Genomic DNA, 18,340 nt, shown 5'->3' on the forward strand with positions numbered 1-18,340 from the left:
CAACCCCCCCATTAATATTCCAAAACATGCACACTGATTGATCAGCGTGCACGTTGTAAATCAGACTTATACTAATGGAAAAAGGTCCAGTTGCCCGGACTTTTTCAATTAGTATAAGTCTTTTTTTACAGCAACGGAGAACGCAAGATCTCCTTTGCTGTTTAGTCAGTCTCTCTATGTTAAAGGAGTTTAACATAGCAAGACAGCTTTAAAAAAAGTAACGGAGATCTTCCTTTCTCTGTTGCTTTTTTTAAAGCTGTCTCACTATGTTAAACTCCTTTAACATAGCGAGACACTTTGTAAAAAGCAACGGCGATGTTGCTTTCTCCGTTTGCTTCCGCCCACAGCTCTGATGTACTGCGTAAGCATAAGCATGCGCAGTACATCAGAACTGCCGCAGAATACCAGACAGCTGCAGAAGGGCAGCAAGGAGGCATTATACAATGCCATTATTTAAGAAAAGTTAGGTATTTTTTTTTTTCTTAAATAATGTCATTGTATAATAGCAATAACCCACGCCTGGGTGTGGGTAATGCTGGATTTACCCACGGTTGTCTTTGTTTGGCCACTCAGGCTTCACCCTCGTGACCAAACCACACCAACCCTAGGTAAATCCAGCATTACTCACACCCAGGCGTGGGTTATTGCTATATTGACTACTGCACCTTTTTTTTCATTTTTAATAATGTTAATAATGGAAAGACTGACTCAGTTTTTAGTATGATAACCCTTTATGAAAAAGCATAGTTTGAAGAGTGACGATTGGTTGTGGGAGGTCTATTTAAACAGTAATGGTTCTAGTCATGTTATTCTGATGACGTTCTTTGCATTATACAAAAGAAAGAAAACATTTAACAAAAAGTTATTTGCTTATTTGTGGTTTCCTGTGGTTCACCTATTCTGTTGGTATTTCTTTTCTTTCTATGTTTCTTCTTCACTGTCCTGTGACTATTGCCTTGTCTGGACTTTTATGTTTGATATTTTTATTCTTGCCGTCAGCTTCTGTTTATCAGTCTAAATCATTTTGTCACAGTTTCATCAAAGACTTTCTTCACTTCATTCATCCCTTTACCATGTCTGGCTGCTCCTAAATGAAGCATCTGATATGAAACCATTAGAGGAATAATAATACTATTGTTTGCTTCATTCCTTCACTTAGTGTTTTTATCTTTGGAAACCACTTATTCAGTAGTCTTTTTATACATAACATCAGTTCCTCACTATGTTTATTCCAGAATCCTTTGATAACTGGATTCCCAAGCATTTTCAACTCTCTGTTATGTCATTCTTGCTTAGTCACTTGCAAGTTCTTTAGCACACCAGGACTGTCTGTCAACAATTGCTTCTTTAAGTCACTGCTTTTGCATTTTATGGCGAAAGTATTCGTGTTTTACTTTTACTATGAGACCTTCCACTGAACAGTTTTAGTTTAATTTCCTTAAGTATTAACAGCTTTAATCTTCTCACAGACCACAGAATTCTCAAAAGGTTTCTCTGCAAATACAGTGGAAAAGCATCATTTTTGGCATACAGCTTTATACTTGTATTGCAGCTCCCTCAGCCATATCCTATTACTGAGAAAATAATAGTTTTGACTATTTGAACGTTTGTTAACAATGCAATGCCTTTGCCCATTTTTGCCATAACTATCCTTCTAAGACGCAAGTATATTTTAATTTTTTGACTGCTAACACCATCTGCAGAGATCTTTGAGCCCAATCACTGCCTGCAGTTCTTCCTATCTATTTGCAAAGAACTGATTGGTCTAGATGATGTGAGTTTAATTATTAATGCTGAGCAGCAAGCTAGCTGTTGTGCTTTACTTCATCTTTTCTAACAGGCTATTCTGCTTTCCCTCACTTTCTGCCACCACAATAATGTCATCTGCATATCTGATATTATTTCATCAAGCAATTTTGATTCCAAAATCTGATCCAGCTAGCCCAGCATTTCACATGATATACTCATTACATAAATTAAGTAAATATGGTGACAACGTATACACCTTTATCACACTCATTTTCCAACCATGATATTCTATACTCTGTTTTAAATATCACTAGTTATTCAGCATCTGAGTTCCTCTGGAGACAAAGAAGCAATCTGCAAGCTCAACTTCTGTAAGAAATTGCTATAGCTTGTTGTGTTCAACACCATCAAAGGCTTTATAGCACGTAATAAAGCCCATTTCTATTTTTGCCATAAGTACCAACAAGATGTGTGTTCTTATATCTAAAGCTCTCCTGAATGCCTGGAAAATATCTCCAAAACCTCAAGCAATAAAGTTGGAGCTAAGAAGATCATGGAGTCATCCTCAGATATTTTTAAATTGCTCTGCTCCCCAATTTTCCTTCACCATTCATGCATTACAGTACCCATTGAGCTATCCTTTTCACCATTAATAAAAATAAAGTAACATGATTAAGGCCAGCCTCACCTTCTGCCCCTCTCTAGCATTACTGGCCTTATCATACTTCCACTGACTTCGCACCCATAAAAATATGACCCTCTTCAAACTTGAAGAACTGTAATTGTGGTGACCGGAAATTTCAAAATAATGATGCTCTAAAGTATTTTTCCTAGAAGCTTTGCCTCCTGCCCCTGTAATACTATTTCTAAAGATTGATTTGCTTGGTGAAAAGGACAAATTAGGAAGCCCTTCATGAAATTTCAGTCTAAAGCAAATTTTGTCCTTAATATTATGACAGAGAGTTTCTGTCTCTGTTACTTGGAGAACAATATCATATAAAATATCCCATCTCATCTATATTAAACAGCAAAACTCACTTGTCTGACTTACTTTGCTGCTCCGCCCATTCTACAAACTGAAGAAACACTCTGTAGTGATCTGATGAGAAGTGACATTTTGTGAAATCCGCCTTACCCTATCTGCCACTCACAAAATTATCTCGCTAGCCTACCAATTAGCACAAACACATTTAGTTCATTTTCTGGGTCCCCTCTTGCCATTTTGTGATACTTTCGGTTGCGTACTGTAGTAATGTACCTTGCTTGTTATGTCTTAAAAAACATAAGACTGTATATTACCCCCCAAAATAACTTTTGTAATATAAAAACCAAATAGAAAGCCATCTGCCCAACCAGCTTTCCCTTTTTCATATAGCTTATTGTCACTAGGGTCCTCATTTTGTTTATCCCTCTATTTATTTATTTTACTTATTTCTTTAGCAAATTGCTGTAGTAGCCATCTTACCTTTTTCAAGCAAGTTAGTTTTACTTTGGGCTACCAACCAAAAAGAACTACAGAGCACCTCAATAACATCTTCCACAATGGTAGAATTGAGGAACAGAGCACAGCAGGAAAGGAACATTGGGCTGATCTCCTCTTTCTGGCTTACCTGAAATAGCTTTGTTGTTTGTCTATTTTGTTCTTATTAAGTTAAGGTTGTTCATTTTTAAGGTAATTACTGACTGAAATGTATTGAAATATCTGCAGTTTGGGTGTACTGGTTTGTGCTTCTTTCAATTACTGGTGCCCAAATCATATTCTGGTCTCTGGCAAAAGGGAAATTGTTTGTAGATAGCAGACTATTAGTGGAATTCATAGACAGCCTGGCATCCTATGCAATAATGCAAAATTGCTTTGTGTAGTACAGAAGTAGCTTCTGATTAAGAAATCCATCACTCCTGTGTAGTGAAAGGTTAGTCTACAAGGGCAGAAAGGGTTATCAGGGCAATTTGTAAGTGTAGCGGTCTGTAGGCATGGTCTATGCAAATGAATGTGTTATGCACCTTGTGCACTGTCTACAAGGTTCCTTGTATAGTTTGGCACTCACAAAGGTTTATGCTATGCAAAGTCATGTGGAGCAGAGCTAAAGCTGAGTAAGTATATGAGGTTTTTAGTTGTACTGTACCTATGAGAATATGCTCAAGGTAAAGTAATACCACATCACACTGCAAAAATTGCTCATCCAGGTGATTACTCCCTTACAATGTGTGTGTGTGTGCGTGTGTGCATGTGTGCGTGTGTGTGTGTGTGTGTGTGTGTGTGTGTGTGTGTGTGTGTGTGTGTGTGTGTGTGTGTGTGTGTGTGTTTGTGTGCATGGGTCTACCTGAAAATGCCAAAAGTGCACAACGCTGATGATGAGAACACTGACACTGGAAGATCGACAATGGAGAAGACCGACAGTTGAGAATCCCGATGCTGAGAACACCGACATGTTAAGGTAAGTGTGCAACAGGGACAGACGTTAGGGTCAGGATGTGGGTAAGGTAAGTGTGTGATAGTGACGAACGTTAAGGTAGGGTGCGGGTCAGGTAAGTGTGCGATAGTGACAGACTTTAGGTTTAGGGGCAGGTTAAGTGAGTTAGGGTTAGGGTGCGGGTAAGGTAAGTGTGTGATAGTGATGGACTTGAGGGTTAGGGGAAGATTAAGTGAGTTAGGGTTAGGGTGCGGGTAAGGTAAGTGTGCGATAGTGATAGAGTTAAGGGTTAGGGGCGGATTAAGTGAGTTAGGGTTAGGGTGCAGGTAAGGAAAGTGTGTGATAGTGATGGACCTTAGGGTTAAGGTGAGTGCATAGATAGTTGTGTATGTAAGGTTTAGTGTAGGTTTGTAAGGTTTTTGATGTGCTTGTGTTGTGTGTGTGTTTTTCGGGAAAGGTATTTGTTTTGTTGATTGTCAGGATTTGGTTTGTCAGGCATGTGAAGTTTCATGTTTTTGACCTTTCTTTTTTTGTCAGTTTTTTCGTGTTGGTTATTTCATTGTCAGTGTTTTGGCATGTCAGTGTTATCAGGTAGACCCATGTGCACGCGTGCACACATGCGTATGTGTGGAAGTAGTGTGTATGTGTGAGCAAGTATGTAAATATGTATGGTAGCAATGTGTGTGCGTTTGCACGATCATTTAAGTGAATGTATATGGCGGTAAGTGTCTGTGTGTGTGTGTGTGTGTGTGTGTGTGTGTGTGTGTGTGTGTGTGTGTGTGTGTAAATCAAGACAAAGGAGGAATTCAGAGTTGTAGGACCAGTCAGCAGTGGTTTAAACGGCTTGTGTGAACATTCTTATACAAGTAGATTAGGTGGTTAATATGATAATACAATTCAGTACTGTGTAGAGTACACTTCACCCTGAATCTTATGAAGTCCAGGTTGTACTCTGCCTATGAATTTCAGACTTTATGTCTGACCTATAGCTAATATATTGCATTTAAAAACTGATTTAAGGTATATGAAAGTGGCTCATTTTTACTTTGTTTTATTCTACACTGTAGCATATATTAAGAACCTTTTATGTGTTTTATTTTGTGTATATAAATATTTATGTATTTTATTTTATATAAATATATATATATATATATATATATATATATATATATATATATATATATATATTCACTGATATATTTTAGTTTTTATTATTCAGCTGTGCCCTGGAACATACTAAAACTTTTTTTTGTTTTTTTTTTAAGTGTTTAATTGTACAGATTCACATGCTTTTTACATAGCAGATCATGTCTCATTAGCAGAATTATTTGTGAATTTATAGTTAGTTTAGAAAACTGGAGAGATAAACCATAATATTTAAGTCTTTTAGTCTGTTGCTCTTTTAATTCTAGTGTCAAAAAAGCAACTTTACTGCTTGTGTATCTTTTTGGCATTTGAAAAGGCCTGTTTCTGTAAAACTGGTGAGTTTGTTTCATGGAAAAGCAATGTCTAGCATAGTTGTTATATTGTCCATGAATAAGAGTATGAAAATTAAACTAAGTGGAAGCTGTATGATCGCTAATCTTAAATGACATTTATTTTATGGCTATTTGGGACATCAGACCTGTTACAAAAAAGATTGCAAAAACAGGAAAGAAATGATGGATCAAATAATAGCAAATGAAATGAACATAAGGTGGAAGAAAATTTGAGGTTTTCAGCTTAATGTACAAGTTCGTTAGAGAAAATGAATGATAGATCTGGACTAATTATTAACTGGAAAAAATGAGACTAGCAGACAGAATGACGTGGGGAAAAAGGATGGAGAAAGGCAGAGTGCTAGTAATTAAGGAAAAACAATAGTCAGAAAAGGCTAGTGTGATTGAACAAAGCAAGATGAATGGCTAAAGTGGCTGATGCAGTTACAAAGAAATGGGGCTCAGAGGTAGCCCTATCAGAAGTGCAACCTGTTATGAGTAGTCTACATATTGATAAAAAAAGGATTAGGAAGTATAACCAATAGACATATCATTGAACAAAAGAGAAAAGTTGAGTACAGGTAGAGAGGAGCGCAGAGTTCTGCATACATAGGACAGGCTACTTTTTTTTTACATCAAAGAGGAATTCGTATTTAGTGCTGGGTTGGAAAGAAACATCTTTGTGATTTGGCTCTGTCTTTTTTATCTCTCAGATCCATCTTTCTCATCAAAGTATTATGCAGTCTGTATGCAGATGACTTGAAAGTGGGTAGATTGATTACATGTGTTATAGATAGGACATGTCTGCAAAATAACTTGACTAAATTGACCATTTGGACAAAGGAGAATAATATGCTGATAAACACATCAAAAATAAGTATACGAGATTTGAGAGACATGAATTGAAAGGTGAATATGTAATACAGCACACAGTGATTGAAAGTGTGGATTCATTTAAGGACATGGGTATATGGTTAGATCCAGTTTTGAGTTTTCCTAATAATATTACCCAGTCTGTTAATGTTAGTTGTAGAACTATAGGCTGTATAAAAAGATTTGTAAAGTACAGGAAATCATAAATGATGTTTGTTAGTTACATTGGACCCACACTTGAGTATGGAAATATGGAAACCTTACATGAGTAAAATGGAAAGATTCCAGTGGAGGTATGCCAAGGGCATCTATGCATGTGAAAATTTAAGTTATTATGAAAGACTACAATATCTGAACTTGTACAATGTCTCATATAGATATTTAAGACAAGACCTTATTCAGCTATATAGGGTATTTAGACCAGCTACCTCTGGGAATATTTGGGGTTATCAAAAATTAGTAGAGAATCATAAGACAACCTATGTAGAAGATTATATAGGAAAATGAAATGGACTAATTGACTAAATGGACTAATGCATGGAATAGACTACCAAAATCACATTAAAGCAAGTATTAGTTTAGATTTTTTACTGAACAATACATGCTTCAAATATTTGTATGTATGCATGTATGTAGTGACTGAACCTATAAATTAAGTTGGAAGGCGGAGGGGGAGAAACGCATTAAGGTGGTTGACATTCAGATGATAATCAGAAGGGCAAAACAGATCTAAACACAGTAAAATACAATCATTGGTGAGCTGCACAGTGTCTGGATAGTAATGCTTTTACAATGAATTGAGTCTGAATAGGATTATATATTTATTTATCATTTATTGGCATTTTGTTGCTGGGAATGCATGACTTGGGGTGCCCATTTTTAGTGAAGAATCGTGGGAGAAAAGTTCCAAAGTATTAAAAAAAATCATTTTAAAATAATTAATTTTACAATCTTTAAAAAATAAAACAAAAATATATATAGTTCGAATAATTACACCAAATTAGACATAATGTGAAAACATTGGTTTAAAATAAATGCAACTTTTATACCAATTAATCAGTATTTACATACATTTTTGCCAGTTTTGAGAAATTAAATGAAATAAGTATAATACAAACAAGAACTGCAATATGAAGTGAGAGAAGGAAAAAATAAGGGTTATGGCATATTTAGATACAGTCATGGGAGAGAAATTGATTGAAGTAGTGACGTGAGTGATGAAGGAAAAGTAAAGCAGTGTAAGGGGCATACAGGTACTTGTTCATATAGTTTATCCTGTGGTTGAGCAAGAACAGAGCCAAATTTTGATAAGAAGTCTTTCAGACTGGTTCTAAAGGACTGGATGGAAGAAACTGATCTGATGGATACAGATAAGGAAGTCCAAGCTTTAGTTAGACGGTGTGAGTACAGAGCATCTATATCACGTAATCCAAGCTTCAAAATATTGAATCTGATATGGTTGAGACCATATCATCAATGTCTTGAAACTTCGAATATGTACAAAATAAATAAATAAATAAATAAATAACTGACCTAAACATTTCAAGCAGGGGGGGCTGTGCCCCCCTGCACCCCCACACACCCTGCTACTTAAATATAGCAACTCAGAGATCGCACTGCAATGCAGTAAAGGGAGATCTTTCCTTAAGGAGATTTCCGTTAAAACGTTCAATGTTTCAAAACTTTGATGATATGGGGCTGACCATATCAGTTTCGAAGTTTTGAAACTTTGATGAAGCAAAATAGACTCAGTACAGACCATGATCAGCAGATCTGATAGGTTTGTGGACTGAGAAGAATGTTAGGTCTACACCACAAACCAAGAAAGTGAAATACACCACAAATACTCAAAGTTGCTGCTGCAGAGCCAAAATCAAACACGGTAAAGGTAGACAAACCTATTTATTATAAAGCGCTTTTTGTCTCACTTTGCAGTGGGACTTCTTCAGATAAAATCATTGTTCAAAACAAACACCTACTTCCTGTCATATACAGTCAGGAATACCTTCCACTTAACCTCGTTACACTTAACCCTTTCATCCTTTATAATGCCTAACTCACAGCCTACCACTACTTTAACTTGTGCTGCAATTATAAGCAATGATACTATCCCCTATTACTTTTGTTTAAAAGTTATTCAAACACCACTTTAGGTTGTACTCTGTGGTAAGCAGTGATATAGCCCCCATTTCTTTTTATATTTAAAAGTTGTTTTAAGAAAATACCAAAAGTATATACAGTTCAAAAGTTTATATATATATATATATATATATATATATATATATATATATATATATATATATATATATATATATAAATGTTGTTGTTCTTGTATCTTTCGGCTTTTCCCGGTTAGGGGTCACCACAGCGGAACTCCGGTCCGCTAATGATTGGCAGTAGATTTTTACATGCCGAGTTGCCGGCCCTGACTCACAACCTTCAATTAAGTTATGCCCATTCACGCATGTCTCCACACAGAAGATGCTCTAGCTGAGAATAGAACAGGACAACGTCTTACTGTGAGGCAACAATGCTACCACAGCACCCCCACTGCAGTATATATATATATATATATATATATATATATATATATATATATATATATATAAATAAAAAAATAAAGAAATAAAAATACAAGTTGTAAGACAAATAGTGACAAATTTAACCCAAGCCTATTTCTTTGGCTCTGTTTATGTCACATCACCTCAGCAAGCTTTTTAACTTCAGTATGCATGAAATTGAACTCATTTCATTAAGACCTGGGAAGTGGTAGGCGTTAGTCCGAAGCTGCCATAAAAGTTCTAACCTCCCTAACATCAGGGAAAATGGCCTCCCCTCAGTCATTATGTACTACCTGGTCTATGGCCTGAAATTTTAACTTATGGTCCTCATGTTCCATAATATGCCTTGCCAGTACATTTTCTTGTTTTTTCCTTGATATACTATAAAGGTTTTCATAAACACACTCTCTAAGTTTCCTGTCTATTTCCCCTATATAGTATACTGGACAGTGCTGACACTGGGCCGTGTATACTACCACCTAGATTGACAGTCAAGTTTCTGTCTGATAATATACTCCTTCTCCTTATGGCATATTTTTGACCAATTTCCATATGTTTGCAGTAATTACACATTATACATCTCCACACCCCATGTTTATTAAATTAAGTTTATTAAATGAAATGGGTTGGGATGGTGGCCTAATGGTTAAGGTGTTTGCCTTACAAACACAAGGAGCAGGGTGTTAGTCTCACAAGGGATAATTGGCTAGGCTTAAAGTGGCTCACAAGGACAGTTAGCTTAGTACTAATCTATGATCTATGAAGACTGTCAGATACATGTTTAGACTTCCTTCCTGGGCTTCCACTGAAAATGGGCTCTGTCCCTGTTGGACTTTCCTGGTAAACAATGTTAAAAGAAACAAAAAATATATACAGTTCAAGATAGCTGACTAAAGAGGCAAACTACAATTTGCTTCCAAGTCTACACTTGACTGAAGTTGCAACCCACTGTAATGTGTTACACACCCCTTCTACCTGCTATCTTTAGTTCACTTTTCACATATATAGTATAATCACACCCCCTTTACTGAAATAGCTCTATATCATTATGTGATTGAAACATGTGCAACAAAGATTATCGATTCAGCATGCAATGAAACTTTTTTTTTAAACTATATACAATCAGTCACTGTATCTGAGCAGCTCTGAGAGTACTGACAATTATTGGCTACCTTGGTACAGGTCTTAACTTTGCTACCAGCATTCAAACTTGAATTTGTCACATGTGAAAGTTAAGGTAGTTATTTTGCTATTAAAGGAAGGGATTAAAGATGAACAAAATAAATGCTGTTGCTTCATAAAACTCCTCTAACCCTTTCTATATGCCCTAATTTAATGTAATTCTGGACATGTTAGCAAATATGGTAGTGTGTGTAGAATATGTTGATTTTTTCATAACTACACATCATGTTCTTGAACAATGCATGACTTAGGTTGACATAATGATTCATTTCTGTGGCTTGGAATGGGACTTTATTACCCAGTTTCATTTCTATTAGTTTATCAAAAGCAGCTTCTGTTTCAGTTATCTACAGCTTAGAAGATAAACTATGAGCTGGCTACTCTCAGAAGCCTGCAATTTAAATGAAGTGGTAAGTTTTCATCTTAATTATCTATGCATAGGACCTGCACTAGTGATAGTCCTACAGATCAGGTGAAGTGTGAAGGTAAGTAATAAATCTGACAGTGAATGTTTTTGAATGTTGCAGTCATCCCTTCTATCAGTACTTTCAACTGAGAGTAAAACCTGTGTAATGTGGGTAAACTCCCCTTACTTTACAATGTGTTGAAATACTTAACTTGAACGCTTTGCTGCAGAATCTGAGATAGAATGGCCTGGTATCCCATGCCTTGAAAATAAAGACTACAGAAAAATAATCAGTGGATATTGAGTGGTATATCTCATTTTGCTATATCAAATACATTAGTAATCCATGCAAAGTAAAAATGGAGATTCTTATCTTGAAATAAATGAATGCTTACATATAAATACATTTTGTGCAAAATTAGCTTCTCTTTGTAGTTCTGTTTTTACAACAAACCATAGATTTCACAGTTTTACATCATTTATTTAACCTGCATAGACATATTTGACTACTGCATGACACCATCTGCCTTCTACTTAAAGCGTATTGTTACACTTCTCATACATGTGTGTTTTATCATTAATTACATTTCTGTATATACTCCTTATATTAACATTTTCTTTGATGTTTTAGTTTTACTCTCGACTCAGTTTTTCCTATAACCACACCCAAAATGATGTAAACTTTGGTATTAATGATAATTTGCATAGGCATGCAAAGCCTTCTGGGTAATCAAAAACTGCATACTTCTTTAGAGGAACGACTACTTATTTACAGTATAGCTTCCCTAATAGGGCAATACATGTGTTAATCTTTCAAGAATGGGTGTGCCACCTGTGAAACACAGATGACAAATTGTCTTACTAGAATGCAAGACTCCTTTATTGCCACATCTACCATTAAAACAATGTTAGCTTGTACAGTAATACAGTTAGTGAAGGATTGTGGGCACAGTCTCATGATGCAATGTCAGACCTTTTCACTTTCAAGAACATTTTCAAGGGTTGGTGCTTATGTGTGTTATCAACTGTAAAAAATAGCACACTATTTGCCACAAAGACTGTAAAATTTGATATGATACTTGAGAAGGAGATTACTCCCATCACTAAGGGTTTTTACTTACATTTGCTAAGGAAAGTGTGACAAAACAGTTTAAATTCTCACATGCCTGAATGTGATTTATGTTTTGTTGTCCTCTATAGATGAGTCATAAACCAGACCAATTTGCCTTTTAAACCAATTTATTAATAAACTGTATCAAAGTTAAACACCAATGTTAAGTGATATCAAAACATAAGAGTTTGGACATGAACAATTCTAACTCTAATGCAACCACGGCATCCAGTTAGCATCAGCAAGTTTGTTATGATATCACACACTTTAGTCTAAACACATACGCCAAGCCACCTTGGCTAGATCACCTTACTTACAAAACTAGGAACTTAACCTTCTTTGCTCCAAATGAAATGCTCTTTGAAACCATGACTCTCTGGTCTTCTGAACCTGTCCATACAGCACAAGGTTGCTGAACTATAAAAACAGATAATACAATGGGAAGAGGGTTAAGGCTCTGAGGTGACCACCAACAATTATAGGGTACAAGTGGGAACAAAGGGCAACCTCTAACACTGCCAAAATTAACCCTTAGGGAAGTGTGGCTTCTGGTGAGTCAGGCATCATATTGAAAAACTCCACTGATGCAGGGTCATATGAAGTTTTTCAAGTCCCTGCCCCTACTAGAGGCTTACTGGAAGACAAGAGGCTTGCAAGCAGTAATTTGTGTAAAGTTGTCCCCCAATTGACTGGATAGGCAAAATATAACTTGGCCCTCTCTAGATGAACTTGGTGCCCTCAACTGGTCTGCTCAGTCTTGGGGCTTAACCATATAAAAACACAGTCATTGGATAAAACCACATCATCCCAATGCACATTCATTTACTTGGAAAGCCCCAGCATGCTACCAAGTAAAGAAGGTGCCCCAGAGAATGAATGAGTAGAAATCATGTAATTGATCCCCATGACTACTTGGCCTAAAAGGTGATAGCCAATTGGTTTCTTGGGATCTTGCAATGCTCCTCTGAGGTTTTCTCTGCCATTAACTAGCCATTGACCACAAATGTTGTGGCACCCTAATCATCAGCCTAGCCAGTTTAAGCTGCTTGGTGCCTCTATACTGTACTGTAGCTTCCTTTAATAAACATGACTGAATGAGGAATTGGATCAGTAATGGAGCAGACCAATACCTGGAGTGCCAAGGTAAAGAGGACGAATAAGCCCTCTTAGTGCTTGTTACCAAAGGCTTTGATATAAGTAAGGTAGTTAGTATTTGCCAATGAGACATATTTCCAGAGAAATTGGTGTTCCACCAGGACCACCAAAGCACAGTCCCTGCACGTAAGGCAACTGCCAGGTCTCAAAAAGCATTCCAAAAAACAACATAGACCAGCAGACAATGGTGCTCTTTAAAAAAGATGTACTTTTATTCTAAATGATGCCATAAGGCACATAAAAAGGAAAAAAGCCTAAAATACAAAATCCAAACTGGTTTCGGCTTATAAATTAAGCCTTCATCGGTGAAAAAACAAAAAGCAAAATAAAAAAGATCCAAGAAGGCTGCTTGCCTTATACAGAGAACACCTGTCAATCATCATTACAAACAATTAGTATACTACAAATATTCATTTAAACCAAGGGGAAAAAGACCACCCAAATTAATGATCCATCTTTTCTCTAATTTGTTCAGAATATCATGCCAACCAGAAATCTTTCCTCTGTTGCCTTGAATCTTATCAGTAATGGTAAAATTAAAATTTGCATTGGGATGTTTCAGTGTGTGTTTGTATAAAGCAATGCTGGTGCGTTGGTGCCTAATATCAGGTAAATGCTCTGCAATTCTAAATCTGACAGGCCTAGAAGTCTGCCCCATGTAGAATGCAGAACAACTACATGTAACCAAATAGATGACCCAATGAGACTGACAATTGGCAAACAGAAATGTTGTAGAAAATACAAGTATAGCTACTAGTAAAACTTTGGTTTTGTTCATCCTGCAGCAATAAACACAGTGGCCACAAGGGAAACAACCACGTAGATGATCACCTAAAAGTGTTCTCTGAATATCGGTCCCTAAGGGATAATGTCCCTTCTTGTAATGATTACAAAGGGAACCCAAAATCCTACCCTTTCCTGAAAGAAAACTCACACCTATGATTAATAAATTCACATAATCTTTCATCAGCCAAAAGGATGCTCCAATTGCGTTGTACACTATCAGTAAGTCTGGTAGTATTCCAACCATAAGTAGTGGTCAAATGCAATGCTGAAATGTTATTGGACTCAGTCTTATTGTAATTCAACAGTTGTTCCCTCTGCATAGAATCAACTGAATTCCTAGCTGATAATACTTGTCCCAATTTGTAGCCCCTTTGAATGAACCTGGCCGTAAGGTCATCACAATGTGTTAAATAAGTAGAGTAAATCTGAACAAATATGTTTAACCCTCATATACTGAGACTTAGGTATATTTTGACATATATGTGGTGGATGATAGCTGGTGGTATGGAGGTAGGAGTTGTATTGGGGGAACTTGCGGTGAACCACAGTATTTAAAGTGTTGTCGGAATTATTGGTGATCAACACATCCAAAAAAATAATTTCTTCCTTACTGTAGTTGACCGTAAATTGAATTCCCCACAAAATCCTGCAGATACAAAAAAATCAGACCTCCAAACCAACCAGTAATCATCCAAATAACGCCTCCATATATCCATGTACTGCAGAAAAATGTTATGATTAGAGTCATAAATCATTTGAAGCTTTAAAAAAGCCATAAATAAATCAGCATAAATTGGGGCGAAAGAGGCACCCATGGCTGTTCCCCTAATCTGTAAATAGATGGTATTCTGATACAAAAACACATTCTTCGTCAGGACATCTTCAGTCATTTTAAGTAAAACGGTGTTAAAACTAGATATATATAGTCCAGAAACCTCCATCCAATATTTCAAAGCCTCAATGCCAGCCCCATGGGGGATATTTGTATATAATGATGATACATTGAGGCTACACAATAACCAATCAAATTCCAATTGTGAGTCAGAGACAATTTGTAGGAATTTGGTTGTATCCTGAATTCTAGATCTGACAAGAGGGAGCAAAGGTTTTAAATATTTGGCTAAATATTGAGATAAAGGTTCAGTTAATGAACCACGGCCAGACACAATGGGCCTACCTGGTGGATTTTCCAAATGTTTGTGTACCTTAGGTAAAAAATAAATGTAAGGCAAAACCGGGTCAGAGACAGTCAATTGTTGTTTCATATACTTAGAAATAATGCTGTCTTCTTCAGCTATAGATAAAAAAGTATCAATTTGTTTTTTCTAAGAAGTCATGGGATCTAAAGGCAAATGTGTATAATAACAAACATCAGATAACTGTCTCAAGGCCTCCCTATTGTATTTGGCCCAATCTTGTACAATCACCGCTCCCCCTTTGCCAGCAGCCAAAATTACTAATTCATGGTTAGAAGCTAACTCCTGTATACATTCAAATTCAATCTTTGAGACATTATTATGGCCTACTTGATGTTCCCTGCCATCAAAATGTAAATCCTTAAGCACACTTCTCTGAAAGAGCAAAACATTAGGGTTCATAGGTGGTAAAAATGTGGATTTATGGTAGGGAAAATCCTCATGAGAGCCAAAAGTAGATTTGTCCTGAAAGAAAAGTTTTAAATTCAATAGCCTACAAAAAGAAAGAATGGCATTAGCAAAATTGTCCTCAGCAACAAAGAAACCAGGAATAAAAGACAATCCTTTATTGAGAACATTAATCTGCATTGATGACAGAGTGTGTGAAGAAATATTGAGCACATTGCAATTATTTATTTATGGGCAAACATGCGTAACAAGCCCTTCATGTTTTGCACGGCACTTGTGTTTTCTCCCCCTCCCCTCCTTTGTGTATACCTAAAGTGGTGATGTTATTTCACTTAGGTGTAGGTGAGTCTTTGGTGCCCTGCACATTAGATTCAACAGCAGAGGAAGAATCCTCATCTGAAGTCTTGTGTTGTGACCCCGAATGTTTTAGAATAGAACGTGGTCTCTTCCTCCTAGGGACAGACCGAGGTGAATTCTGAAATCTGACATGTTTAACATGTGTTTTCGAAAGGGATCCCCACTAGAATAATCAGTTAAATCTCTCAGAAACTTGTTTTTTCTTTACTTTAAGTTGTGTCTCATGTACCAACAATTTGTCCCTAAGTTTGTTAAGAAGGGATAAAGGCTGCCCTTCAAATTTCTTAATGGATTCGCACATATTAGTAACACCAATCAAATCCTGATCAATGGTCATCTCATAATGATCAATTAAAACCTCAAGTCCCATAGTGGCCTTGTGTTGGGCTGCACCCAAGCCTTCATTAAATTCTCATTTGGATTGTGAACCAATGGTTGGACCTTGACCCTAAGTCCCCGAGGGGTAATGTCCTTAGCCTTATAGGCCTTAAATAATCTCAAGTGCCAAATGTTACTGCATAATAGTTTCATACTCTTGCCCAGTTTTAAAAAAAGGGAAGGGCATGATTCCTGTTCAGGGGTGGAAGTACAGTAGTCCTGTTCAGAATGTGAATCATCTAGCCCAAAAAAGGCCAAATCATTATGGTTAGAGGCAAGGCCTTGTAACAGTCCATTAATGTCCATATCCAAAGTATATAAGATCCAAAATAATATCTTAAAAGATAATAATAGCTATTAGTGTGATTCTTACTTCAAAAGATATTTGGAAACTATGAATGCCAATCAAAGGAACCTTATCTTCATGATCCAAAATTAAGAACTGCGTCCAGTGCAACTGCTAAACAGCAACTAGGCCCAGACAATAGCAGAAAAATGGTGCAAAGATAATATCAATATGATTCTTACTTCAAAATCTGTTTGGAAACTGTGAGTACCAATCAAAGCAACCTTATCCTCACGTTCCAAAATTAAGAACTGCATCCATTACAATTGCTAAACAGCAAATAGGCCTGGACAATAGCAGTAAAATCATAAAAAAATCTCAGTGTAGCATCAACCAAAATACTGAGTCGAAAATTCAATAGGACAATATCAGTCAAAACCATATGCTTGATACTACCCAAGAAATTATAGAAAGAATCAGCCAGCAGTAGTCTATATTAATGCCAGTACATTGGATAGGAAAAAATTATAAATGGACCAAAGACAATCTTGAAGAACTGAGACACAGTACAAACACCTTACAACCCAATAATAAAATCAGGGCAAGACAAAAGCAGCAATGTGATAAGGAAAAGGACATCTCCCCTAAAAGAGAATAATACAGCCCATCATTGTAAAGAGCCTAATGTTAAATAATATAGCTAAAGGCATCGGTGTAAAAAATTCACCCCTGACCTACTCTAAATAATTATACAAAATGGACTGTAAAACCAGAGGTTTACCTTTAACAATTACCTATTGTTATACGAGTATTTTACTGTTGAAGCATATTACGCATCAACCAGATCAAAAAAATGTTCACAATCAAAATGTTAGTACAAAACTAGATACAAAAACACTGTGTAAATGCACAAAAAACAAGACATAATCAGTATTTTAAACAATGAACACAAGTCCTAGGAGCATTCAACTGAATGTTAAATCTCATATCAGTCCAAAAGCTTTGGTTCATAATTCAGTTCCATTAGTAAATAAAGAGTTGTTATTTAACAAAACACCAGGACCCACATCTGGAGCCAGTTGTTGGAACCTGGAAAGCTTTAACAGGATAGACCTGGTATGTGACAACATGGAAAATTTGTTTCGACCTGCAGCAGTACCAACAGTCTTATAAGTGCGTGAATGCACCCAGACCTGAAGATCTTTTGTTAAGGGCATGTACAACTGATTGGTTAGCAGTAAAGTCAGAACAAACCTCTGAACTGATAAAGGAACCAATGTAGCAAACAGCAAAATAGTGAAGAAAAAGGCAAACTGGTTCCAACACAGCACTCTTTAATAGTAACACAACAAGGTAAGTTCCCTCAAATGCCCAAACAAATGTTGGTAGAGCTGTTGATTCTCCATCTAATATTATCACCAGTAGTACTGTAGGGGTTAGGATGCCACTAACGTTTGCTAACAATGTGTGCATGGTATGTGATGTTATTAAGAACAACTGGGATATTCTCTTGACTGAACCTGGACTCAAAGATGTGATAGGTCGCCAACCCAGTTTTACTTTCAGAAATAGCAGATCTCTTAAGAACCAGTTATGTTACAAATCCAAGGGTAGACAGAATGCTGTACAATCTGATAGAATGGGTATGTACCCATGCAGGCGATGTATGACTTGTGTGTGTATATATGGGGGGGGGCACTTTTGTATATCCACAATTAGGCTTTGAGATTAGCACCACTTTATATGCTGATTGCCATACCAAGCACATTGTATATTTTTGTTTCTGTACTATTTGTTTTTCATTCTATATAGGCAAAACAAATAGAGCCTTCAAGGAGAGAATTTTAGAACACCTAAGAGACATTAGGAATGCTAAGGAAACAAGTGCGCTGGCCGTGCATAATGCGAAAGAAGGCACTGCACATAATTTAAAATTTTTTGTTCTAGAAGTCATACAAGATAGTATTAGAGGTGGTGACATCAATAATAAGACAGAATCA

The sequence above is a fragment of the Protopterus annectens genome, chromosome 2.part0 (assembly GCF_019279795.1).
Source record: "Protopterus annectens isolate FY-2018-M chromosome 2.part0, PAN1.0, whole genome shotgun sequence".
In the NCBI taxonomy this organism is placed as follows: domain Eukaryota; kingdom Metazoa; phylum Chordata; order Ceratodontiformes; family Protopteridae; genus Protopterus; species Protopterus annectens.